The sequence below is a fragment of the Bubalus bubalis genome, chromosome 10 (genome assembly GCF_019923935.1).
Source record: "Bubalus bubalis isolate 160015118507 breed Murrah chromosome 10, NDDB_SH_1, whole genome shotgun sequence".
In the NCBI taxonomy this organism is placed as follows: domain Eukaryota; kingdom Metazoa; phylum Chordata; class Mammalia; order Artiodactyla; family Bovidae; genus Bubalus; species Bubalus bubalis.
Genome location: NC_059166.1, coordinates 75515109 through 75542462, shown reverse-complemented (window position 1 = coordinate 75542462; position 27354 = coordinate 75515109). Strand labels below are relative to the sequence as shown.

General features: G+C 39.5%; 1 protein-coding gene and 1 pseudogene across 8 annotated transcripts in view; one reads left to right on the top strand and one right to left on the bottom strand.

The window, feature by feature from the left end:
* PKIB (cAMP-dependent protein kinase inhibitor beta) overlaps nucleotides 1-16404 on the bottom strand; it is a 121531-nt gene extending 105127 nt beyond the window's left edge. The window contains exons 1-2 of one of the 8 annotated variants that reach the window (XM_044924437.2): nucleotides 16246-16378; nucleotides 11253-11308 (exon numbers count right to left, since the gene is read on the bottom strand). The gene's annotated coding sequence lies outside the window, so the exon portion shown is untranslated. Of the gene's footprint in view, nucleotides 1-11252; nucleotides 11309-16245 lie in introns of all 8 variants that reach the window. The other 7 variants (XM_025294783.3, XM_006047583.4, XM_006047582.4 and 4 more) reach the window with 7 other exon arrangements.
* A 9673-nt stretch (nucleotides 16405-26077) lies between these two features.
* LOC102408132 lies at nucleotides 26078-26752 on the top strand (annotated as a pseudogene).
* The last annotated feature ends 602 nt before the right edge of the window (nucleotides 26753-27354 follow it).

The window sequence follows — 27354 nt, the reverse complement described above, 5'->3', positions numbered from 1 at the left end:
AAGCACTAATTAAAAAAAAAAAAAAAGGAACATGAGCAAACAACAAAAACGAGCCCACAAGTGCAGCAGCCAAACGCAGTATTATGAAGCCACTCAACCTCTTACCTCACCACTCCAGAAGCTAAAGATATAATTCTCCATTTTCAAATATAACAAAGCTTTTCCTACGTCTTAAAGTTCACACATATGTTTACACAAGATACTACTAAATTTTGGATATTAGCAGTAATGTGATTGCCTAAATGAACTCATGCAACACAAATTCTAATTAATGGAAATCTGAATTTTTAGTTTATCTGTGTTACGCTGAGAGGGAATTCTTAGTCTGTTACAAGCCTGTGGGTTCTAAAGACCTCTAAGTCTGTGTATCCTCAGAACTGCAGAAACCGCACCCTTGGAAATGCCAGAATGTACTCATAACCATATGATAAATTCTGTTTATCAAAGTTTTACTTGACAGTATATACTTAAAGCACATTCAGATACTACAACAAAATAAATACATCATAAAGTAGAGTGCACGATGTATATTTAAGATGAATATGAAATGTCAAACTCTGTACTTTTCTACAGAGCACTTTGAGTTATGCCTATAGATTTTTGGGAATTCTTTGGTGGAAAAGAGTAGGAAGCCTTACTCTTGGGGATTCCCTCCTAGATGCTGAGGAAAAGATTACTTTCATGTAAAAATATATATTATCACCTTGGCTCTAGCCTACCACAACCACTAAACTCAAAAAGTGCTGCCCTACTTAGACAAACCATTACTTTGTTTATTGCAACTTAACCTTTGTAACTTTTTTTTTTTTAAGAAAAACTATTTCTCTCTCCAATAGTCCTGAATCTATCTGTGGGATAGTTCACAGAACCAATCTAAACTCCTATATATGTAAGACAGTCCTTCAACAAACATAATGGTCACAAGAAATGGAGATGTACTAGATGCCAGGAAATGTGCTGGGTATTTGACAATCATTAATCAAAAAATAAAACTACAGGCAAATCGTGCCATTTCTGTGTTACAAAAATGAAGTAGAATAGAAGGAGGAGAGGTGTGGAGGGGGAAGGGAGGAGGGTGGGAAAGGAAACAGGCTACAAAGCGGCTAGCAACTTTCCTGGAATAAAATGGCTAGTTAGGAGCTGAGCTGAGATCTAACTCCAATGCTTGTGCTTGTTTTTCTTTCTTGACACATCATGTTATACTATACATTCACGCCCACTTTCCCAGGTGTTCATTTCTCCTAAAGAAATATCTCCATTTTATGACTATTCCTTCTATCACTTCTGCAATAACAGACTATCCTGATCAACGTGTGTGCACGTGTATTTATTTGTAAGACTAATCTCCCCAGAAAAATTTGACCACAGTAGAAGAGAGTTAGATCATCACTCCTTGCTCTGCTAAAGCTGCTATTAATACAACTTAAAAACATGCTACCTTTGTTGGACAATCACTTGACATTATATCAAACTGGCCATAAACCAAAATTCTTTCATATTGTTTTAACAGATTCTTCTATTAACCATTTCTTCTCTATCTCCCCTATCTTTTTTATAGCAACTTAATCTTTATAACATCTTTTTTTTTTTTTAATTTTGAAGCAAAAATATTTCTCTCTCCAATAGCCCTAAATCTACCTGTGGGGTAGCTCACAGGATCAGTCTAAACTCCTCTATATGTAAGACAGTCCTTCAAACAAACATAATGGTCACAAGTAATAGAGACATACTGGATGCCAGGAAATGTGCTAGGTATTTGACAATCATTCTTTTTAAAAGTGTATACAACTCATATATTTACCTAGATACAAACAACCCATCAAACTAATTTTTTACTCATAGAGAACAGCACTGATTATATATATGACTCTCTAGTAAGTGTTAGCCGCTCAGTCGTGCCCGACTCTTTGCAACCCCATAGACTGCAGCCCACCAGGCTCCTCTGTCCATGAGATTTTCCGGGCAAGGATACTGGAGTTGGTTGCCATTTCCTTCTCCAGGGGATCTTCCCAACCCAGGGCTTGAACCTGGGTCTCCTGCACTGCAGGCAGATTCTTTATCGACTGAGCTACAAGGGAAGCCACAATTAACTAAAAAGTTAGGTTCAAAGTTTCCATCCCAGCATTTTTAAGATTCTTCACTATATCCCCAGTGTACCTCTCCACCCTTATCTTCTTCCAGCCCTCCAAAGTCTACATAGCTCTGTCTTGTTCTTTTCTGTATTTGTGCCTTTGTTCATGCAGGTCTCTCAATCAGGAATATTTTGCCCAATCATTGACGTTCTATCACTCCTTCAAGGACCATCCCAATTACTCCATTGTCTATAAGGTCTTCCTGAGTAATTTCAAAGTTTGTCTTTTTCTTTTTCGAAACACCACAGCACTTTTTGGTTCTTTCATAGCACCTATTACAATCTGCTTCACAGGAAAGATCTGTATATTATTTTCTCTTACTTCACCCCACCAAACAGATAGAAACCTAAGCTTCTTGAAAAAAGATGGCCTCTCATTCTGTTTTGCAATATATCATTAAACATAGTAGCTGAATCCAGGAGGGTGTTTTTTTTTTAATATATAAATTTATTTATTTTAATTGGAAGCTAATTACTTTACAATATTGTATTGTTTTTGCCATACATCAACATGAATCCGCCATGGGTGTACACGTGTTCCCAATCCTGAACCCTCCTTCCACCTCCCTCCACATACCATACCTCTGGGTCATCCCAGTGCACCAGCCCCAAGCATCCTGTATCCTGCATCAAGCCTAGATGGCCGATTCATTTTATATATGGTATTATACATGTTTCACTGCCATTCTCCCAAATCATCCCACACTCTCCCTCTCCCACAGAGTCCAAAAGACTGTTTTATATATCTGTGTCTCTTTTGCTGTCTCGCACACAGGGTTATTGTTACCATCTTTCTAAATTCCATATATATGTGTTAGTATACTGTATTGGTGTTTTTCTTTCTGGCTTACTTCACTCTGTATAACAGGCTCCAGTTTCATCCACCTCACTAGAACTGATTCAAATGTATTCTTTTTAATGGCTGAGTAGTACTCCCATTGTATATATGCACTACAGCTTTCTTATCCATTCATCTGCTGATGGACATCTAGGTTGCTTCCATGTCCTGGCTATTATAAACAGCACTGCGATGAACATTGGGATACATGTGTCTCTTTCCCTTCTGGTTTCCTCGGTGTGTATGCCCAGCAGTGGGATTGCTGGGTCATAAGGCAGTTCTATTTCCAGTTTGTTAAGGAATCTCCACACTGTTCTCCATAGTGGCTGTACTAGTTTGCATTCCCACCAACAGTGTAAGAGGGTTCCCTTTTCTCAACACCCTCTCCAGCATTTATTGCTTGTAGACTTTTGGATGGCAACCATTCTGACTGGCGTGAAATGGTACCTCATTGTGGTTTTGATTTGCATTTCTCTGATAATGAGTGATGTTGAGCATCTTTTCATGTGTTTGTTAGCCAACTGTATGTCTCAGGAGGGTGCTTTTAAATAGATATTCATTTATTAGAGTTTAGTTAACTACTCATCTCAGAGATGCATGTACTGAGTTCTGAAATTCATTAAATAAAGAATATCTTAAGAATATTGAGATTATTAAAGAATAACTTAAATAAAAAATATCTATAACCATCCACAGAAAAGAACCTGAATATTGTTGGGGACATATAGCACTAAATTACGGAACCGTAGACTCTATAGAATAATACAGATACTTTTTTCACTATATTGATCTCATGATGGAGAACTGAAATCATATTACTCATACTGGTATAATCATGTTGATAAAAACTGAAATCTCAAGAGCCTTCTTCAGGGTCACAAGACTAATTAAAAGCTGAGTTGGCCTTCCAACAAAGCTTTTTAATTTCTAGCTGAGTTATTTTTCTCTACTATTATTATCTAAATCATGTATCAATACATTTTCATAAATGTCTGCTGCAAAAAAATTAATCTAAGGGAGAAAGATTCTCTTCTTTCTTATAGGATATGATTTATCTTCAAATTATTATTTGTATGGGAAGAATTAAAAATAAAACTCATTAATGATGATTAAAGAGGATTATATTACACAAAATTTCTTTGCACAAATCTTACTTACTTTGCAACTTAACTATGAAGACTACAGTCAAGAATTAGGATATTTAAAAATATCACTGTTCAGTCAAAATAAATGTCATAGAGCCTATACACTAATAATGTTCATGATCTTTACTCAGAAGCCCATCCTACAGATTTAATCAGAGCCTGTTTATGCCTTTGTTTTGTTTTAGCCATCTTGTTACCAGTTTAGAGGATAGTAAACATTTTGCTAAACATCCATTTCCCCTTTGAGCCTTTCCTCCTGTAGTCACTGCATGTAATTTGTTGTTTCCAAGAATGAAGTTGAGACCCAGACCCGACAAATCAGAGTTCAAATGCCCTGAGCCCAAGGGACTGGCTCAGAAGTGGTGTGGGACACAAAGGAGGCAGTCAAAAGCCTGCCTTAACAGGCTTATGACATTTTTCCAACTCAGCAAAGGCATAAAGAGTGGGTTCATGATGGAAGTTAGTCCATCTTAGGACTGGTGCCAATGCTACTAGCTAAAGACACTTTTTTCTCTTTGAATTTAAACTTGAGAAATAAGGCCTGAAGCTGTCGATAGCAACTTTTCCACCAAGCAGAGCCTGAGAATGAAGCCAAGTTGAAGAAGACTAGAGCCAAGAAGCAGATGGAAATTGGGTCCTTACAAAATAATCTGAGCTCTAGATCAAGCTGAGACTGAAAGCTGGGTGACATAAATCTGATAAAATTCTCCCATTCTTCTTAAGCCAACTTGAAATGGATTTGCTATTATGAACAACTATAACATTCCTAGCTAATGCACTCTGGTGTTTTGACTTTCTCAACCCACTTTCTCAACCAATGACCTAGATTGAAAAGGTCATACAGAATGATAGTGAAGAGTAAGAGCTATTACATACTTCAGATGAAGTAACAGCTTATAGTTTAAAAGTGAAGATGAAGACTGCTAATATGTGAAAAAGAATACAAGGAATTTCAAAAATGTGGAGTCTTTAAGTCAAGGACTTAAGCATCAGTTCAGTTCAGTTCAGTCGCTCAGTCGTGTCTGACTCTTTGCGACCCCATGAATCGTAGCACGCCAGGCCTCCCTGTCCATCACCAACTCCCGGAGTTCACTCAAACTCATGTCCATCGAGTCGGTGATGCCATCCAGCCATCTCCTCCTCTGTTGTTCCCTTCTCTTCCTGCCCCCAATCCCTCCCAACATCAGAGTCTTTTCCAATGAGTCAACTCTTCGCATGAGGTGGCCAAAATACTGGGGTTTCAGCTTTAGCATCAGTCCTTCCAATGAACACCCAGGGCTGATCTCCTTTAGAACTGACTGGTTGGATCTCCTTGCAGTCCAAGAGATTCTCAAGAGTCGTCTCTAACACCACAGTTCAAAAGCATCAATTCTTCGGCACTTAGCTTTCTTTATAGTCCAACTCTCACATCCATACATGACCACAGGAAAAACCATAGCCTTGACTAGATGGACCTTTGTTGGCAATGTCTCTGCTTTTGAACATGCTATCTAGGTTGCACAGCATCCTGGAAAACCACTCAGTCCCAGGAAAACCAGGGTACTGGCCATGCTATTTGGGAGTATAAAGATTCCTGCAAAGATCTGCATAAACCAGAAGACAGGTAAGTGGTCATTAAGTCACAAAGCACTCAAGGCAGATGGTGCTGAGGCTTTGACGTTGCTGGAGCTGTAGAGGAAAGTGTGGTAAGCACACAGAATTCTCAGGCTCTCCATTGATTTGTGTTAATTGCAAACATGGAATTCACTGAGAAATATCTTACTCTAAGCCAGCAGAGCTTAAACAGATGGAGAGTAAACAGATGGATAAAAATTGGCCATCCCAATGAAGCCAAAAGATAACTGTAGGTGTGACTCTGTCTGGTTGCTCAGTCATACCCAACTCTCTGTGACCCCATGGACTGAAGCCCTCCAGGCTTCTCTGTCCATGGGATTTTCCAGGCAAGAATACTGGAGCGGGTTGCTATTTCCTTCTCCAGAGGATTTTCCCAACCTAGGGATCGAACCCACATCTCTTATGTCTCCTGCATTGGCAGAAGGATTCTTTACCACTGTGCCACCTAGGAAGGTGTGACTCTTTGGATTTGTGTAAAATATATATATATACATATATATGTATGTGTGTGTGTGTACATATATATATATAGAGAGAGAGAGATAGGATGCTATGACAAGAAAATTTCTGAATTTGAGATTTTAGGAAGAAAAAATTCATATGATAAGTCCAGGGTGTAACTATAGAAGGGGTTCGGTAAAGACAAGTTTATTGCTTGAGTTGTGAAGGTCAAAAGCTGAAAAGTTGTGGTGTTGGGTACAGACATAAAGTCACCCAGATTGGGGACAGGAAATGGGTGGGACAAGATGACTGTTCACTAGTTGCTGGAGTGTTCAGTGAAGAAGCAGTTTGAAGTGGTAAATAGTTCACAGGAATGAGCAATGGTGGTTGACAGTATAGCCAATTGGCTCAAAGGAGCAGGAATGAGTAAAAGAGGGTAGAGAAATAACAGTCTAAAGGCGGGAAGGTGTATGGATGGCATGTGACCCACTTCCCTACCCTAGGATTCATGAACTATAGAGTAATCAGCCATCTCCAATAGGAAGGACTCAGGGGGAAGTGGGAGAGTCAAGATTCAGGGCTAGAGCAAAAAGAGAGGTTCAGAGTTTATTGTGATTGAACAGGTGTTCCAGAGGGCATGACAGAACAGTTTTGAAGGAAGAATAAAAAGCAAAGATTAGGTCAGGGAAAGGCAGCACAAAGCATAATAAAGTTTCAAGGTAGAAGGGAGAAATGAATAGACAAATGATAAAAACAGAGATTTGAAGCATTGGAAAATTATGTTTCGCAAGGCTAACAAAATTACATGTTTCAAAACTGGTAACACAGACTACAGGAACCAGAGACTTTAGGAAGAGCTAGCAGCTATGATGGGAAACGTGGAATTCCTTTTCTTCCTGGGGTGAGGTGCTGAGTGACAGATGTGGATCAAGGCAGGTTAGGGAGGCAATGGAAGGGCCTGCAGTCATGTGTAGGAATGCTGGCCAGGAAGGCACGTGGGAAGAAATTCTGTGGGACTTCAGGGTGAAGGACAGTTACCACAAAGGTGGACTCCAAGCAGGTGCAGGGGCATAGGATGTTATTTCAAATCAGTTACAGAACAAATAAGTTTGAGGCAAGATTAGTGATTAAACATAACAACAATAAAATTACATTACCTACTTCATTCCTTACTAAAACAACTTCCAAAGGATTAAAACTTTTTAAAAAAGACATCAGAGGTACTATTAAAAATGTAGATGAATATGTTTAAAATGGGAAAGTCCTCCTTATAAACTATGAGAGAAGAAATTGATAGCTTTCACATCTATAAAATTTAAGTATTTTGCAAATCAAAGCTCCCTATATAGTTAATTGCAAACAAAAGAAATTGATTTTAAAAACTGTTATTTAAAATGTAACAGACATACAAAGAGTTAATATCCTTATAAATTAAAAGTTCTTGAAACAAACAAAAGAGAATTAAAAATTGCAAACAAAAGAAATTGATTTTAAAAACTGTTATTTAAAATGTAACAGACATACAAAGAGTTAATATCCTTATAAATTAAAAGTTCTTGAAACAAACAAAAGAGAATTAAAAATTGCAAACAAAAGAAATTGATTTTAAAAACTGTTATTTAAAATGTAACAGACATACAAAGAGTTAATATCCTTATAAATTAAAAGTTCTTGAAACAAACAAAAGAGAATTAAAATAAGTGAAGAACACAAAAAGCAATTCATACAAATAAATCCAAAATACCCAATAAACATACTGACTACCTAAAAATATTTAGCCACATTAGCAAAGAAATACAAATATGAACTATCTTTTCCTACTAAATTTCTAAATAAAAATTTTTGAAACAGTACTAGTACTTTGGTAAAAATTTTCAGTATAAATGGTAACAGGCTTCCTGGAAAGATATTCTGCAAAATGTTTTAAAAAATGGTTAAAAAGTGACTATCCATTGATTTATCAACTCCATGTCTAGAAATTTATTACAAGAAATTAATAAGGTAGCTGTGTACAGTGTATAAAGATCACAAATACAGTTATCTACTATGGTATTATTTACAAAAACAAACTTGGAAACATTCTGCACATTTACCAATAGGGATTAGTTAAAAATTTAATAGATCAGTATGTACCCATTAAAAAAGATGATTTATTGCCTTGAAAAGATATAGTAAGATGATATATTAAGGGCATATATTACTTTTGTTTTTTAAGATATATATATATAGGCAAAGAATTTTATAATTAACGGTGGAAATACAGGTGGACGTTATTTTCCTCTTAATTTTGAAAGTTTCTGATTTTCACTGGAGTGTATATTATCTCAAAAACACAACTACAAAGTTTTAAAATTTAAAACTTAGTGGTATTTTAAGTGGCAAACATTAACGGCCTAGAAAATAACATGTGGAATAAACCATTATAAGATAACAATGGAGAGCTGATAAAAAGGATGAGAATGAAAGAAAAAAAAATCGCTTGATTATACTTTCACATCTGTGATTCTTGGTGAAGAATTTACAACAGTAAGCACAGACTGTCCTTGGGAAAACAGAATTCTACATTTTAACATTGCTAATATTTAAAGCCACACATTTTAAAGATTTGTGTTTTTCTTTTTGTCTTATTTGTTTTGCTGCATAGGGTGCAGCAAAGTTAAAATGGGGCCTAACTGGGATATTCTGTTTCATACCTTTAAGAGCTGAAATTTTATCTAGCCAAAAACTATGTCATGGGTCACTCCGCATAATCAGAAAAAATGTTATTTTTTAAAATTATTCTTTCTATTCATTTTTATTCTGATAATAGTAATTTTAAGAAGAAAAAAATAGGATAAAAACTGTATACCATTATTACATTAATAAAAAAAAATCCTTACAAAGATACAAAGACTAGAAGACACTTAATACTAAAGCAACTATGCTTGAATATTAGAATTGAAATTGTAAAATCTTTAAGTGTTCTTAATAGTGTGATGGTTTTATGACAAAAATATCTGAAAGAAAAGAGTTAAAAAATAAAGTGAACCTTAAACAATCCTTTTACAAGATAATTTGAAATGTCCTTATAACTTAAACTGCTGTCCTTAGATACAATCATATTTCATTAATCCATATTTTAAGTGGATTACATTGAGACAAAACCCACAAAGTGAAGAACTTAACCAATTCAGTATTAAGACCAATAATAATTACTGACAGGTGATATGAAAAGTTTTCCAAAGTTTAGGCAAATTAAGATACTTTTTTAAAAGAGTTAGTAAACATGAACATCTATGAGTTTAAAAAATGCTTTGTTTCCTCCCATTTTACAGTCACACCTGAAAAGTTTGTTTCCTTTCAAAGCATTCAAACCTAGAATCCAAACATGGACTCCTCAGAGTTGAAACAACTATGCTGGGTTTTACTTGAAGTTTAATATTCTTTGGCAAAAACCACAAACACCTCAGGGGGCTGACCCAGATCTACTATGTGAGGAAATTATTCTTCACTTTCCCTGAAAACATTCTTCTACCCTCCCTGAGGCAAACAGATAAAAACTATGACATCCCCCCATGTTGTAGACTGGATCCATTTTCACACTGTCAAACCCAGGTGGCCGGAATGAATGGAAAACCTGAATGATCTTGTTTAGATCTCTACTTGGGTTGAAAGCAGAGGACTCTGACTATGTCAGGACACAGCAGATGCCCTGCCCAAGTTATCATATTGCTTATTTTGTAAGCATCTTTACAACTGATACTGAAAATGGGCACAGATCAAGTGGCCAGCAATCCAAAATGCAGTTATCAGCAAGGTTGGTTTCTTCTTGGGAACTCAGGAAAATCTGTTCCATGCCTCTTTCCCAGCTTTTGGTGGTGGCTGGTAAGTCTAGGAATCTCTTGAAGTCGCATAGCTCTTATTTCTGCTTCCAATGTCACATGTTTGCCTCTGAGTCTCTGCCTCTATGTCTCTTCTCTTCTTATCAGGATACCAGTCATACTGGGTTAAGAGCACATCCTACTCCTGTATGACATCATATTAGGCAATGACAACTGCTATGGCCCTATTTCTAAATAAGGTCTCATTGCAGGAAGTACATGAATTATCAGACCTTATCCAACCCAGGAAACCCACCAACTGTGTCCTCATTCTTCTACCGCCATTTTTGTAAATAGTGCTAGCCCTCAACCTCAAGCCAGGGTGCTGAAAAGCACCCTTCATTTCCACCTCCCCTTAACTTCATGTCCCAGTTATCATCAAGCCTAATCACTTTCCACTCCTAATATTTCTAGACTATGATACTCTTGTGTATCCCTAAATTCTTCATCGCTAATTCATGATTCACTCTCTAGCATCTCTTGCTTGGGCTATAACAGTCTGTCCAATATTCCTCAAATCCAATCTTCTCCGAGCTGCAAGAGTATATATAGATAAATACATAGAGATTCATGGCATGGTAGAAAGATGCAGAGTTGCTTTTTGTGTTTTTCTAAGTTTTCACTCCTGTAAACAGTTCTGCTTCTTTATTGCAATGAACACAATTATAACAGACATCCTTCTTCAGGGACACAGAGACTGAGACGCAGAGTGGTTTCTGTGCTAGACCTTGGCCTTTGTAACATCTTCTGACTTGATAGATTCTTTACAAACTTTCAGAATGCAACAAAATCCATTATATCTGTAGTCTGGATTTTTATTAGACTCTATTAGATTTGGGAAATATAGACAAGAGGGTCTTATTTCAGTGTTCTGAGATTTAATATTATATCTGGCTCCAGAAGCCCCATGATAGAAGTACTTATTCTCATTTTTTAATAAACAAAAAAAAATATGAATGTAACTACATGAGTTAAAGGTTATCCTTAATTACACACACACACACACACTACACATAGTGATTTCAAGAACAGTATTTTCTTCTGAGACATATTAACCCAGCCCATAAAAATTAGTCTAGAAGTAAATCACTTAAGAGTCATTTAATATAAGCATGTTTGGGAAGACTGCTTAACTCTTTCTTATCTTTCATGAATTTATTCCCAAAACTATCATACTGAACCTCAGTTTCTTCCTTTCTTTCACCCGACAAGTGAAAACTTACAGTTACCCATGCTGATTTCTGGGGTTCCCTAGTAGCTCAGATGGTAAAGAACCTGCCTGCAATGCAAAAGACCAGGGTTCAGTTCCTGAGTGGGGAAGATTCCCTGGAGAAGAGAATGACCACCCACTCCAGTATTCTTGCCTGAAGAATTCCATCGACAGAGGAGCCTGGCAAGCTACAGTCGATGGGGTCTCAAACAGTCAGACACGACTGAGCAACTAACACTCACACATGCCGATTTCCACACTCCCAAAGGCCATTCATTCCTTTTCATCCACACAACAGAATTTAGGGCTTAGCTGGAAATAGTAACTCTAAGGAGGGAGAATCCAAGATGTAGAGGAAGGCATTTAGCTCCATTTACACTGTCTATAAAAGCTTCTGCTGCTGCTCCCCAAACAAGTGTTCAAGCCATGTTTGCTCCAGACTACTATAACTACTACTCCATAATCTTCAAGGGTCTCTATTCTGCTGGCCCACTTTTCAGTCTGAGAAATCCTATTCTAACTAATTCAAGTTCTAGGTAAGATTATTTCCTTCTATTTAGAAACATATACAAATCTGAACTGTTTTATTCTTAAATAGACAGCTCTGAACTTCTTTTCCAATAAGCATCCAACTCTTGGACACCATCATTTTTTAAGAACTGGAGTTATTAGAAAACATAAATCCACTTTGATTTAAAGTCACTTCAGTTGTGTCCAACTCTGTGTGACCCTATGGACTGTAGCCCATACAGCTCCTCTGTCTATGGGCTTCTTTAGGCAAGAACACTGGAGTGGACTGCCATGCCCTCCTCCAGGGGATCTTCCCAGGGATCAAACCCATGTGGCTTAAGGTCTCCAGCATTGGCAGGGGGGTTCTTTACCACTAGCGTCACCTGGGAAGCCTGTATAAGTCCATACCGTGCTTTATACTTGGACAGATGCATAAAGCCGTTATTTGCCATTGAGTACAAGAATAAAAAAAATATATCCCACTTGAGTATGAAGTAGATCACCTATTTGATTTCTCAAAGTCAACTGTACTTCCAATAAAAAGATAAACAATAATAATAATCACTTTTGGTTTTCTGCCTATGTTCAAGTGTTCTCTTTATGTAATATCACTGATAATGACTTATAAAAAGTATATCAAGTATCTTTGCTCAGTCACTCAGTCATGTCCAACTCTGTGAGACCCCATGGGCTATAGCCCCCCAGGCTCCTCTGTCCATAGAATTTTCCAGACAAGAATACTGGAATGGGTTGCCATTTCCTACTCCAAGGGATCTTCCTGACCCAGGGATCAAACCTGCATCTCTTGCTTCTCCTACATTGGTAGGCAGATTCTTTATCACTGCACCACCTGGGAATAAAAATTACTGAAACCAACAAAATTCAAAAGAACATGCAGTTTTCCTTCTTTTTTAAAAATTTATTTATTTTTAATTGAAAGATAATTACTTTACATTATTGTGTATTACGGAGAAGGCAATGGCACCCCACTCCAATACTCTTGCCTGGAAAATCCCATGGATGGAGGAGCCTGGTAGGCTGCAGTCCATGGGGTCACTAAGAGTTGGACATGACTGAGCGACTTCTTTCACTTTTCACTTTCATGCATTGGAGAAGGAAATGGGAACCCACTCCAGTATTCTTGCCTGGAGAATCCCAGGGACGGGGGAGCCTGGTGGGCTGCTGTCTATGGGGTCGCACAGAGTCGAACACGACTGAAGCGACTTAGCAGCAGCAATTGTATATTAAGGTAATGAAAGATAAACTGGTATTTACCCATTAAAAACTTTAAAAAGTGTAAGTCAATGAATAATACTGTGGGATGTCTGATCAAAGAAAGAAAAGCTAAGGGAGTGTATATTCGGTCATGTGAATAAAAAAGGCAAGAGGAGAAGGGGACGACAGAGGACGGAGATGGTTGAATGGCATCACTGACTCAATGGAGACAAGTCTGAGCAAACTCCAGGAGACGGTGAAGGGCAGAGAAGTCTGGCATGCTTGCAGTCCATGGGGTCACACAGAGTAGGACACAACTGAGCAACTGAACAACAAAATAAAAAACCCTTGTGAACATTTAAAAACTGAAAAGAATAAAAAGAGCATGTACTAACCACAGGAATTTTAAGACGGGAAAACAAGAGCCCTAGATTTATCCCTAATACATGATTTTTGCACGTCAATCACTTAAACTTGGGCCTTAGATCTCTATATATAATAATAAAATGTTTAATTAGTATGTAAAAGAATTATGTGGCATCATAGTTATGGAAGCTTATTTTACCATATGATTTATAGGGTGCTTTTTTCTATTCAAAAAGGCATGATTTTTTTGGTAACTCAATTAAAAATCTTGTGTTGAAGGAAAGGAAAACCACTGACTTTACTATCAAGCAATTTAGGTTTGAGTTTCATCAACATCTTAAAATACAATTTTCAAATTGCTCAATTTCCCATCTTCACTGGAGACTGCAGGAAATTTAGTCTTAATTAAGCCTGATTTACCCTCATTTAGCATTAAAAGATACTGGGGGTGGGGAATGAATAGGCAGAGAACAGAGGACTTTTAGGGCAGTGAAAATACTCCTATGATATTACATTGATGGATGTCTGCATCTGCTTGCATGCTCAGTCAGCTCTGACTCTTGGCAACCCCATGGACTATAGCCCACCAGGCTATATATGTCATTATATATTTGTCCAAAGCCACAGAATGTACAACAACGAGAGTGAACGCTAAGGTAAACCAGGGAATTTGGGTGATTACGATGTGTCAGTGTAGATTCATCCACTGTAACAAATGTACCACTGCCGTGTGTGATGTCCACAATGGAGGTGGTCATACATGTGTAGGGCCAGAGGTTATTTAGGAAATCTCTGTACCTTCCATTCAATTTTTCTGTGAATATAAAACAGCTCCAATAAACCTCATCTTCAGAAATATGTTATTTCTCAGAAATGTTACACCTTTTTTCAAATTTGCTTGCTGTATTTGAGCTCAAAATTTTTAAAGGAAGCAAAATGTTTCCTCTCCAACCTTCTGAATGGATAGACAAAATGTGGTGTGTTCATACAACAGAAAACTTCAGCAATAAAATGAGCGAAATGCTGATCCACATTACGACATAGATCTCAAAAACAGTATGTTAAGTGAAAAAAAGCCATAAACAAAAGATCACATATTTTATGATTCCATAAAATATTCAGAGAAGGCAAATCTATAGAGACTGAAGAAAGATTAGTAGTTGCCTGAACCTGAACAGAGATTAATCATAAGTGGGCATGAGGAATCTTATTGGAGTGATGAAAATGTTCTAAAACTGAATTATGGTGATGGTTTTACAACTTGGCAAAATTTCTTTAAAAATCATTGAAGGGGTAAATTTCTAAAAAATCTAAACTTCCAGTTTAAAATCGGCTAAAGAGGAGAGAAAATTCTTTAACAAAATTGAAATCTGACATTGTTTAAAATGTCCTATATAAGGTATTCCATTAGTCTTTGATATTTTGTTGAAGAAAGTTGTGGTAAAGATAAAACTAAGAAGCTGATTACTAAAAACTTTTTGAAAACTTTTTTTCAATACATACTTTACTTCAAAACTAAAACATTTGAGTTTCCAAAACACTGTTTTAGGAAATGAACTTCCTTATCATAGTGTCAATAGAGGGGTACTGATCAGCACCTGACAAGTAGGAAAAATAAAAGGTGTGCAAAATGCTAATCTAACAAACCATGATCCAGAACCCATATCACTTACAGAACTTCCTGTGAGCTTTATGACCATCAGATCTCATTTTAGTAGTCCAAATTCTGACCTTTTTGAATGTTAAATCACAGAACGAATTTTTTTGTGTGTAGCAATGTCAAGAAGAAAGGCATCTTATGAAGAGATAAAGTGGACAGATGGATCTTGAATCTATGTGTACACAGAGAAATCCAGTATTCGGCGCAGTTCTAATCCATACTTTTTCAGTATTCAAACCATTAGTATGAGCGTTTTAGTTTTTAGTTTTTCCAGTTGAATATTTAAGTGGTCATCAGCACTGAATCTCCATTTTAGAGTCCTGCACAGACTCGGACTAAAAATTCCACCTGCAGGATTTTTTGTTTTGTTTTGGGTTTGTTCTTTTCCCCCAGTGTTTCCTATGTGCCCTACTTGTACTAAGCGCTCTTCCAAAGGAACTGTGTCCGTATGCGTTCCCTGGGATGAGCTCTACGAAGATGAAACTGACCGGTTCATCTGAGCCTCGCTCGGCAGGGACTTGCCAGTCTGGAGAGCAGGTTAAATCAGGGTCATCTCTCCCAGAGGGAACTATCAGGACTTGCCCCAACGAGCTGCTGCACGTCAGCAATTACGACCCACGCGCTCGTCTCCCGAACCCCTGCGACCACACTGCACTCCTCTCCCTCCCTGGCTGCCGGCCGGTGTCCCAGACTCCGTGAAAATCCAACAGTTGCTGGGAACCCACGAGTTCACTTGATCTAATTATTCCCAGGTTTTATCAAAGAAAATGGATGGAGGCTGATGAGGTGAGGTGACTGGGCTAAAGACAGCTCGACGCGAGCCGAGCCGGCTAGAACACTGCTGACCCCATGGCCGCGAGGGGCTGCCTGGGGCTGGAAACGCGCAGCCCAGGACAAACGACGTGGCACTGCTCATGCGAGAGGCGAAGGCTCAGCAACTTACAAGACATCACCAATGTCCACCTTCAGGGCAGAATGGGCAAAAAGAGGTGATCAGATCTCCCTGGTTACCCCTGTTGACCTGAGCGCCCCCTTCCACTCTGCAAGAACCTCTGCGTGTTACATGATGTGGTCACTCTGGCCAAAGAGGCATCTGCTTAAATTCCCCCCCATGCTCGCGCGGACTGGCCGGAAAATAGGAAAGTTGCTCTTACCGCATCTTCGCTCGCTCAGTCTCCCCTGCCTCCCCAAGTCCTTTTCCCTCCATCTTCGCTTTAGCCACCCCCACTCCACCTCCCCTTCACCACGTACGTACCAGCCGCGCACAGAGGTGTCCGCAGAGCCTGGGCAGGGTCCCGGCGCTCGGGCTCGCCTGGCCTCTCCGTGGCCGCGAGCTGCGGTGCTGACTCTAGCTCGCTGCCGCCTCTACCGTCCACGAGGATGCGACAGCGTCTGAGCTGCTGCGCTGGGGCGCAGGCTGGAGGTGGCGGCGACTGCTGGGGCGGAGAGAGCGGCCGCCGGGACCCGCCCCCGAGCGTGGAGCGCGCCTCCCTCTCCTTAAACCGCCACCCGCGCCGCCCCGGCCCGGGGTCCGGCTCCGGGCGTAACCCGGCCTCCAACCGGCTTGCTGGCCGGCGAGAAGGTGGGTCTTACCTTCCGGCGTCCCGGGCAGTGTTGTTTGTTTTTTTCCCTGCGTGCGCCTTATCAGACAATTAATCATCGTTGGTCATCACAGAACCCTCCTCGCCTACCACTCTCAGTTCCCCCTGGGTGAGTGTTAAGGTTCTATTAAGATTTTACTTGATGTGACTGAGGGAATTCGCTTTCCTCCCTTCTCCCTGTAGACCCTCCGAAGCATTTGTGGCCCGAAGTGACTGTCCTAAGGTTGCACTTTAATCGTGGCTGTTTGGATAAAGTGGCAATGTGCATGGTTTTCTTACCTGCACCCGAAATGTGGGTCTTCGTGTTTATTACCGCATCATTTTAGCAAATTGAGAAGTCATGTGCAATGTAGACAACTCTGGGGGAAAGAAAAGCAGAGATCAGTGTCTGTCACGTTCCACTTTTAAGGTTCTCAAGGAAAATGAAGTCCTTCTAATAAGGTCTCATTATGAACTTTAGAAAGCATAATAGATGAATGATGATACTGCTATTAAAATTAAGGTGCTTTTCCCTGCTTCTTGAAAAGGTGATTTCTCCTCACAGAAGTCCGGAGATCTCTGGTTCCCTGAAAGGCATTATTAGTGTCCAAAGTCGTCTTAACACCAACACATTCACTGATACTGTGAACCCGATCTTCCAAGGCAAGCCCGTGATACCTACCACTTCACTACTGACTACTTCCAATATTTTCATAGGCAAAGGCTATGAGATAGAAAGATGTTTTCGTTAATGTACCTGCCGATAGTGCTACCCTCAGACTCTTTAAAGTATTTAATATTCCTACCCCAACACTGAGATAATAATCGTCTCTGTTTTCAAATAAATAAACTGAGGCTCAGCAAGGTTAAATAATTTGAATAAAATGAATAGCTAGGAAGACTCCAATTTTGAGCCCAAGCCTTTCTTCCCTTAAGGTTGATTGACATTCTTTCAATTATACCCTGTTACTAAAACTTACAATTTTTCTAAATGCCGACATTGGTACATTTTGTTTTCTAAAAACATGGTTATTTGTATGGTCATACAAATAGTAATTAAAGAGATTGAGAGTTATTCATATCTTTAGTGTAATTTCAATTGTATAATAAAATATAATATTGTTATTTAAGGCAAATTTTTATTTTAGAGAGCCTATGATAGAGATGCTAAAATGTTTGAATTTCTGAGTTACACTGCAATGGTTAGATTTTTATGATTTTGCAACTGTACTCCTTATACTCACAAAATTTGTCTTGTAAAACCTGTTTTGGGGGGCAAGTTTGATCAAATCCTTAGTCCTCGCTGACATGCCTTAAAGTTACATATTTGAAGTCATCAGAACCACTTGAATGTTTCCTCCATGAAAGCTGTATCTTCAGTAGCTGAAATAGTACCTGTACAAAATAGCTGCTTAAAAAGCAGTTTTTATATAAATAAATAGAACCTCATTTTCTTCGATTAAAACAGAATAATGACATAAGAAAACACTACTTGTAGATTGCTTTTGTATTTTCATAGTAGATTAAAGATTTTTGATAGCTTCTCATTTCTATTAGAAAAGTAAGGGAGATAATGGAGACAGATAAAGAGCCTGAAGGTTTCTGGTAGCTGCAGTTGGGAATAATGGAACCTGACTATAAGTGAAAAAAAAAAAAACTTTTAAATTCAGGAATTCATGATAGCAGTAGTTCCATGCAATTGTGTGAATTTGTGTAAAATATGTGACTGTAAATGCAGAGAGTTTAATTAATCCCCCTTTGGGGTTTTACCAGATGATTTGATGGAAAGGCAAGAAAACTTAGATGCCATTTTTAAAAGAATGGTTGAAGGACAGAGCTATGAGTTCACTTAATAGTACATAGGAAGATAAAAAAGACATTGAAGGGGAGAGAAAAAGAGGCCAAAGAAGAACAAATCTCAAGCAGAGAGAGAAAAAGAAAAAGTTGTAATCAGGAGGTGGGATAGATTTCTTGAATGTTTTAGTAGCAGAATAATGGCAGAGATGTGGAAGAGCTATGACTGGGATTAGCTCTTCTCCATAGAATGAAGATCGAGCATTTGGAGATTAAGTTACTGAAGAGGCTGTCCATATGGACATTGAAGCCACCAACGGTGAAGCCATGCAGTGGAGAAGGAATGAGTCAGATACCAAAGGCTTCCGTGACTGTGGTGGAACGGTCAGGAACTGAGTTAATGACTGCAGAATTGGGACAGAAAGGTACATATCCAGGGAACAAGAGCCTAAATGGATCAAGGGCTGGTGTAAGAGGTGGGGCAGGCTTCCAAAGCAGTACTGGGTATCTGTGGGGATGCCAGCGCTGCTTCTCATGGTCCCAGGGTGTGAGATAATGAGCGGTGTACATGCAAGGAAGATCCGGGGGAAACTCTTCTCAGAAGAAAGCTGATTTTTACCTAAAGCAAGAAAATGGAGAAAGCATTGTGTTAATAGGTTATGAAGGTGGAGAGAATTTTCAGTAGTGAAAAAGAATTCCACACACTAAGGGAGGCTGGGCTTAGGAGACAGGACCAGCTTCCTGGCACTATAATCTGTGCAGTGGGACAGGGATCTACTTCTAAGAAAGCCCTGCACTAGTGTGAATGTTCTGATGTCCTGCCTTGAGATTCTTAATAATTTTTAAACAAGTGACCCCATATTTGCATTTTACATTGGTCCCCGCAAATTACGTAGCCAGTCCTATTTGGAAGAAGTGGAGAAATGGGAGTGTGGATGAAGCAAGTAGTGCCAGCCTTCCAGGGAGTAAAGTATAGGAGAGATTAAAAGCAGGAGGTTGTGTTTTGAGGGGAGACCCAGGATGGTGGGAGAAGGGGGTGTGGCTACAAGGTTTCAATAACATCTAGGTTCCCTCTCTTTAGGGCAGGCTAGCTGAGACCTGGGCGAGAGAGGCAGATGGCAGTCTCATCAGCCTCCTCTAGGTCTATGTTGTGTATTAGTTTGCTAGAGTTTTTGCTAACGAATTACCACATTTTGTGACTTGAGCCAGTATAATTTTACTCTCACAATTCTGGAAAGCAGAAGTTCAGAATCCAGTGGCTTTTGGTGGCTATAGGGAATCTTTGGCGTTCCCTGCTTTGTGACTGCATAACTCCAATCTTTGCCTCCGACTTCACAGATCCTCTGTGTTTCTTTCCTACTGTCTGTATTCTCCACTCCTTACAAGGACACTTTTTGGATCAAGCTCCACTGGGTTAATCCAGGATGAGCTCATCTGGAGCTCCTTACCTTAATAACATCTTCAAAGAGCCATTTTCTAAGTAAGGTTACATTCACAGATAACCGAGGTTAGGACTTTGGCATACCTTTCCGGAGATCAGCATTCAGTCCACTACAGCGAGCTTGGCCTGGGCCATGGGAATAGCCAGGATGGATGACGCAGGCAGCTGATAGCTTTTCAGGTCTGTTTGGCAAACCAGGAAATTTATAATACAGTGAAGCTTACCAGTGTTTCTAAAGCTTTCCAGCCGTGAAATTGAATACATACAAAATCCAGAGATTAGCCCTGCCCAGAGAGACTTTACATCCCTAGCCAGAGCTGTCTGTCCTTGGGGACAAATAGAGACAGAATGAGGAGTTGTGTACCTGGGATTGTGCCAAGTCTGCTTACAGGGAACTGATGAAATGAGATTCCCCACTCTTCTTCACAGTCTCCATTCCAGAGGACATCCGTGCTTCCCTGATATGAAAGGATAGCTCACCGGTTGACCACGTTTCATGCCTCCCCATAAATATGAGCTTCAGAAGGGCTGGAGGAGTGACCTGGTGCCTCTGTGGTGGAGACCTAGCTGGCCTGTCAAGCCATGCCTTGTAGAGGACAATCTTGACCCTCAGAGGAGAGAAAGAAAGGTTGAGACTGTGTTACTGGGCTAACTATGCTGTTACTTATTCTCCTCCCGCTGGCAGGAGCAGTTGAGCAGCCAGAGCCAAATGGAACGTGCTTTGAAAAGCATCACACTCACTGGGTTTTTCTCGTTTCTGCTCATGACAGAAGAGAAACCATAAATTCCATCCAGTTCCATCCAACACCAGTTCTCTAAGTGTTGACCGTGAGAGGGTCCCAGGTTGTGGCCGTGGGGCAGCAACATAACTGCACTAAGGTTCGGATCCTGTTGGAGGAATAGCCCGCCACCTGGGAAGCCCAGAGGAACGTCCCACTTTGGGCGGCCTCTAAGGAAGTCGCCCTGAGATCAAGCATGAGTGATGCACCGACCGGTGGCAGAAGAGGGTTGAGCCTGAGCTGCTCGCTGGTGTCCTGATCCTGTCGAGTGACAGAAATGATCCCACAGCCCCACATCCACCAAGGGAGAGGCTGGGCAATGTAAAGAATGGGGCACAGTTGACTTTCAGGAGATCAGAGGCTGAGCCTGAGCGGCAGAGGAATATTTACAAGTATTCCAAATTATCAGTGTACTCAGGCATCTCTTCTGTTCCTGATCAATGGGCTAGCGTTCGTAGAGTGGCAGTGAATATGAAGAGAACGCTGAGAACAGAAGTCTTGGGTTCTAATTCCAAGTGGAAATGCCACTGATGGTGTGAAATACCAGTAAAGGCAGTTTTCTCTGAAAGGGAGGTATAGGTCTAAAGGATGGCCTTGCTCTTAAATTCTCTAAGTCTCTGAATTTGCTTCCTTATTAAATTCAAAGTTCTCAGCCCCAAGTTTAAAATACTTTACCCACCCTCCTTTATCTCACTTCAGTTCTTATTTTCAAGTCAATACAAATCCTGTTTTCCAGAAAAGCTAATAGACTTGCCATTCTGTGTGATTTCCACATCGCAACATTCATAATTGGTACAAGAGGATGTGGTTTCTTGTTGTCTCTCTCTCTCTCTTTTTTTTTTTTTTACTATCTTCCACTGTTAAGCAATATCACTTAATTTCCTCAAACTCCTGTTCACAAATAATCTATTTATGGAGACCTATTGATAAATTTTTTTTACCCCTGATCAGTTCATTCAAACATGTGCCAAATTGCTGTCTGAATTTCATAGCCTTTCTTTCATGTGTTTGAGGAGTACAGCAATTTTAAATTGAAATAAAATATTCTGTTTTGTTTTTGTCAGGTCCTTAAAACCTTTTCATATGTACTAATCATCCTAGTTATACCATAAGGTTCTTAGCATGCAGCTTTTGTATTCTCTAATAGTGCTTTCTAATTTCTTCCAATAAATAATATAATTCTGATTGCTTTAGGATCAGTTTTAAAAATTGCTGGCTATCTGGCAATGGTACAGTGTTGACAAGGTGCTTGGCCCAGGGTTCACATTCAGTAACTATTTTTGCAAGAATATATAGGTAAGTTCTCATCTTTCTTCTCAATCACAGTTACATAATTGTACACAAAACACCAGCCAGTCTCCCTCCTTTGTTCAATATAACACTTGGCAAAAGAATAAAAAGAAGATAAAGAAATATAAAATTAACAAAGATATCTTTCTGATTCAACAGTATGTGGTAATTTATTTGTCCAAATAAACTTAATTTTTAACAACGTATGTAAGAGATATGAAATACATATAAGAAGTATATATTAAATACATTTTAATATACATTTATATTAATTGCTTCCATGTACAGATTCATAAGGGCTTCCCAGATGGCGCTAGTGATAAGTGAAGTTGCTCAGTCGTGTGCAACTCTTTGCAATCCTATGGACTGTAGCCTAGCAGGCTTCTCCATATGTGGCATTTTGCAGGCAAGAAAGTACTGGAATGGGTTGCCATTTCCTTCTCCAGGGGATCTTCCCGACTGGGGATTGAACCCAGGTCTTTCGCATTGCAGGCAGACAGATGCTTTACCCTTTAAGCCATCAGGGAAGTCCCTGTGATAAAGAACCTGTTTGCTAATGCATGAGACATAAGAGACATGGGTTTGATCCGTGAGGCAAGAAGATTCCCCTGGAGAAGGGTATGGCAATCCACTCCAGTATTTTTGCCTGGAGAATCCCATGGAGGTTGCAAGGAGTTGGACGCATGTACTCACAGATTCGTAAAATCAGAGATATGTGCTTTAAGATTAGATGATCATCATAATCTCTGTGGGAGAGGGAGAGGGTGGGAAGATTTGGGAGAATGGCATTGAAACATGTAAAATATCATGTATGAAACGAGTTGCCAGTCCAGGTTCAATGCACGATACTGGATGCTTGGGGCTGGTGCACTGGGACGACCCAGAGGGATGGTATGGGGAGGGAGGAGGGAGGAGGGTTCAGGATGGGGAACACATGTATACCTGTGGTGGATTCATTTTGATATTTGGCAAAACTAATACAATTATGTAAAATTTAAAAATAAAATAAAATAAATAAAAATAAAAATTAGCTCATAACTTCTAACATAAGGAATCTCAGTGTCTCTAAAATTTTCTCTTAGTATATTAGAAAATATACCTTTTATCAGAACTCCAGTAACATTTTCATAACAACAGTGGAAACAATGTTAGACTTTATTTTTTGGGGCTCCAAAATCACTCCAGATGGTAATTGCAGCCATGAAATTAAAAGACGCTTACTCCTTGGAAGGAAAGTTATGACCAACCTAGATAGCATATTCAAAAGCAGAGACATTACTTTGTCAACAAAGGTCCGTCTAGTCAAGCCTGTGGTTTTTCCAGTGGTCATGTGTAGATGTGCGAGTTGTACTGTGAAGAAAGCTGAGCGCCAAAGAATTGATGCTTTTGAACTGTGGTGTTGGAGAAGACTCTTGAGAGTCCCTTGGACTGCAAGGAGATCCAACCAGTCCATCCTAAAGGAGATCAGTCCTGGGTGTTCATTGGAAGGACTGATGCTGAGGCTGAAACTCCAGTACTTTGGCCACCTCATGTGAAGAGCTGACTCATTGGAAAAGACCCTGATGCTGGGAGGGATTGGGGGCAGGAGGAGAAGGGGACGACAGAGAATGAGATGGCTGGATGGCATCACTGACTCGATGGACATAAGTTTGGGTAAACTCCGGGAATTGGCGATGGACAGGGAGGCCTGGCGTGCTGCGGTTCATGGGGTCGCAAAGAGTCGGACACGACTGAGTGACTGAACTGAACTGAACTGAATTGTATTGTTCATAGTAGATATTTATTGTGATCCTGGATTACTCAGTAACTATGAATAAATATAATTCATTCTAAGTTGTCTTATAAAATAAGTTGGTTTTTCTTTGATTTAGGGCAAACTCTAATTTAACATCACTGAAGGAATTTAGGGTGGGTGGAATCTTCTATAAAAAGAAGCTTCTGAGGTGTTCCTGGGGTATTTGAACTTGAAAGCTAGCCTCTTAGAAGTTTCCGTGAGAACTGAGAATTTAAACTTAATCCAATTGGGACACTTTTGGGGGGGTAATTTTCCTTATACTATACAGGAGTTAGAAAAGCTGTAAAAATTAACATTAGCCCATAAATCTAAGGCCAATCCCAACAAAAATATATATTCCTTAATTTAAAATATCTTAAGAGTTGAAATATAATCTTTGGCATTAACAGTTCAGTGGGTTTCTTGAACTAGATGCATTTTAGCCCTGATTCTGCTTATTAGATACAGTGCAACATAAAATGTTAAAATAAGTAAAGCCTATCCCCTTTCTGAGAGAAGGCAATGGCACCCCACTCCAGTACTCTTGCCTGGAATATCCCATGGACGGAGGAGCCTGGTAGGCTGCAGCGCGTGGGGTCACTAAGAGTCGGATACGACTGAGCGACTTCACTTTCACTTTTCACTTTCATGCATTGGAGAAGGAAATGGCAACCCACTCCAGTGTTCTTGCCTGGAGAATCCCAGGGACCGGGGAGCCTGGTGGGCTGTCGTGTATGGGATCGCACAGAGTTGGACACGACTGAAGCGACTTAGCAGCAGCAGCAGCAGCTGATATCTAGGAGGGGACATCTTCCTCTAAAAGTCAGGCTTTACCATTATCAACTAATAGATAGGCGTAAGATGAATCCTTTTTTGCAATTTTTATTAATAAAAAAGGAAGGGAGAGGTTTGGAAAGAAAGAAGGAGTGACTACAATCAATCACCTTAAAGATTTATCAGACAAGACCCCTGCTTTTCTGCTTCCAGTCTACTTAATTAAGATTCCTTTCCTTAAGTAAAAAGGAAGACTGATATATAATTCTGACAGATTTTTCCCCCAGTAGTTTAAAGGAGTTGCTGTGCTTTGTCCTATGTACAAAATGTCTCTTACTCTATGTTTTTAAGATTTTCTCTTTACCAGTGATTTTAAGTAATTTTATTATGATGTCTGTGGTATAGTTTCTTTCCTGTTTTGTGCACTTAAGCCCCATTGCACTTCTTGGATTGCAAACATTACATCCATTTCTTCAAATACCCCTTCTTGAGGATTCCAGCTCACAAGCAGATTAACTCACATGCTCCATCTGCTTAAAGCTGTCCCACAGATCATTGGTATTCATTTGGTTTTGGGCTTTTTCCTCTCTGTGTTTGTTTGTTTTAATAATTCTATTATTGTGTCTTCAAGCTCACTGATTTGTTTTGTTCTGTAGCATTTAATTTGTTAATTCTATACAATGTTTGTTTCATCTCAGATATTAGATTTTTCATCTCTGTGTGATCTCAGTCTTTTTCGTGTCTTCCATGTCTCTACATAATATGCTCAATCTTTCCTGTACTTTCATAAGCACATGGGATATAGCTACAATGTGTTGTATAACATCAGTTCGGTTCAGTTCAGTTGCTCAGTCGTGTCCAACTTTTTGCAACCCCATGAATCGCAGCACGCCAGGCCTCCCTGTCCATCACCATCTCCCGGAGTTCACTCAAACTCACATCCATTGAGTCGGTGATGCCATCCAGCCATCTCATCCTCTGTCATCCCCTTCTCCTCCTGCCCCCAATCCCTCCCAGCATCAGAGTAATTAATTCCCCTGTCTGTCAATTTTTGATTGCTTCTATTGATTGCTTTTTCTGTTCACCGTCAAGTCATATGTCCATGCATCTGTGCATACCTGGTAATTTTTAACTGGATGCCAGATATTACGATTTTGCCTTATTGAATGGGTGATGGATATTTTTGTGTTCCTATTCATATTCTTGAACTTTGTTCTTGGCCATAGTTAGGTTACTTGGAGAGTTTATCCTTTTGAGGCTTCCCATTAAGTTTTATGGGAATTAAAAGGATTAAAAAGAAACCATTAGACTAGGACTGTATTATGCTCCACTACTGAAGTAATAACTTTTGGGGTCTACCTAATGTCTGTTGAATTATGACGAAAACCCCATGCTTAGGAACACGAATTACTCTCAGCTCTGTGTGAGCATTGGCAATTGGTCTTTGTACTTTGCAGGTGGTTCTTGTTTCCCTACATAAGTAAACTGATTTGTACCCAGCTGAAGACTTGAGGGGACCTTCTGGAGATTTCAGGAGCTTTCTCTGTGAAGTTCTGTCCGCACACCAGACTTTGCCCTACAACTTCTAGGTGCCCCGGCTCCCTAGATGGTCAGTTCCATTTCCTCAACTCCAAGAGATGACCAGCCTTGGCATGAGTGCCCCTCCCTGCACCACCGCCTGGAGTCTCTCTGCAGACTCTGAGCTGAGGGAATCATAATGCTTACCTTATCTGTTTCCTCTTTCTCAGGGATCACCATCCTTTGGTGCCTGTTATTCATTGTTTGAAAAACTTTGTCCCGTGCACTTCATCTGCTTTTATAGTTGTTTCAGGAAGGAGAGTTAATGCGGTCCCTATTTCTCCGTCCAAACTAGACGCAGAAGTCCATTTAGTAATTTGTTTTTGCTTTTTAGCTTCAGTTGTTTTGTTTTTCACATAAATCCTTTTCCACAAAGCATGTAGTAATAGTTCACTGTACACCATGCACTTTTAATAAATGTTCTGGATTGAATGAAATAAATCTTAAAGAGGGGCAGAAGCAAGATGACTAAGGGAACGTCCTCATTTGGGACATGTCGGAGTAAAACCACCATGGTGCTGTGGCTCTAAGACCTACCACCTTCGGAAGTCGACTTGTGGCAAATGTGGCTACCCTGCCAAGTGTAAGGAAAGCATAACCGGAGTGCTAAAGCTAAAAGACAAAATACCACTGGGACTGATTGAATGGGGCACCAAAAAATTGTATACCGCAGATTTAGGCATGGATTCCATGAAGGAACAACACCTAAACCCAAGAGGGCAGCTGTTGCAGCATCCAGTTCGTCTTAAGAATTTCAATGAGTAAATGTGCAATAAATATTCTGGATTTTAAAAATATTAAAAAAAAAAAAGAAAAAGGGGAAATTCTGTCCACCTACATTTTGCTCAGAGGAGGCTTTTCTGGAGAATTTAGGACACAATTCTGAGATAACCAGTTCTATTCTCTACTCTGTTCCTGATGACTTCTGTGGCCTTAACTTTTTATGCCAAAATTTTCATATAAAAGAGTAATGAATGTTGGCCTTCCTGTCTAAAATTAAGAAAAGTGTTTTTTTTTAGTTAGAGTCAAACAAGGATAGTCTTAACTAGGATTATATTGAAATTCTTTCTATAAAGCCTTTGAAGTACTTTTAACAATTGTGAATGTTGTCTGTCTGTAAATTATTTATTATTAATAAAGGAACTGATTCCAAGTCATACTCCAGATATCACCTGATAGTCACCATTAATAGCAACACTGAGGCTATGTCTCAAGGGGGACAAATAAAAAATTATTTCTCAGGTTAATGGTGATATTATTCTCAGCTTTTACATTAACTTAATGATTTAATGGGTCCTTACTAATAAATGTTGCCGTATTTTCACAAGCATTTTGGCAGTTATTTATAAACTGC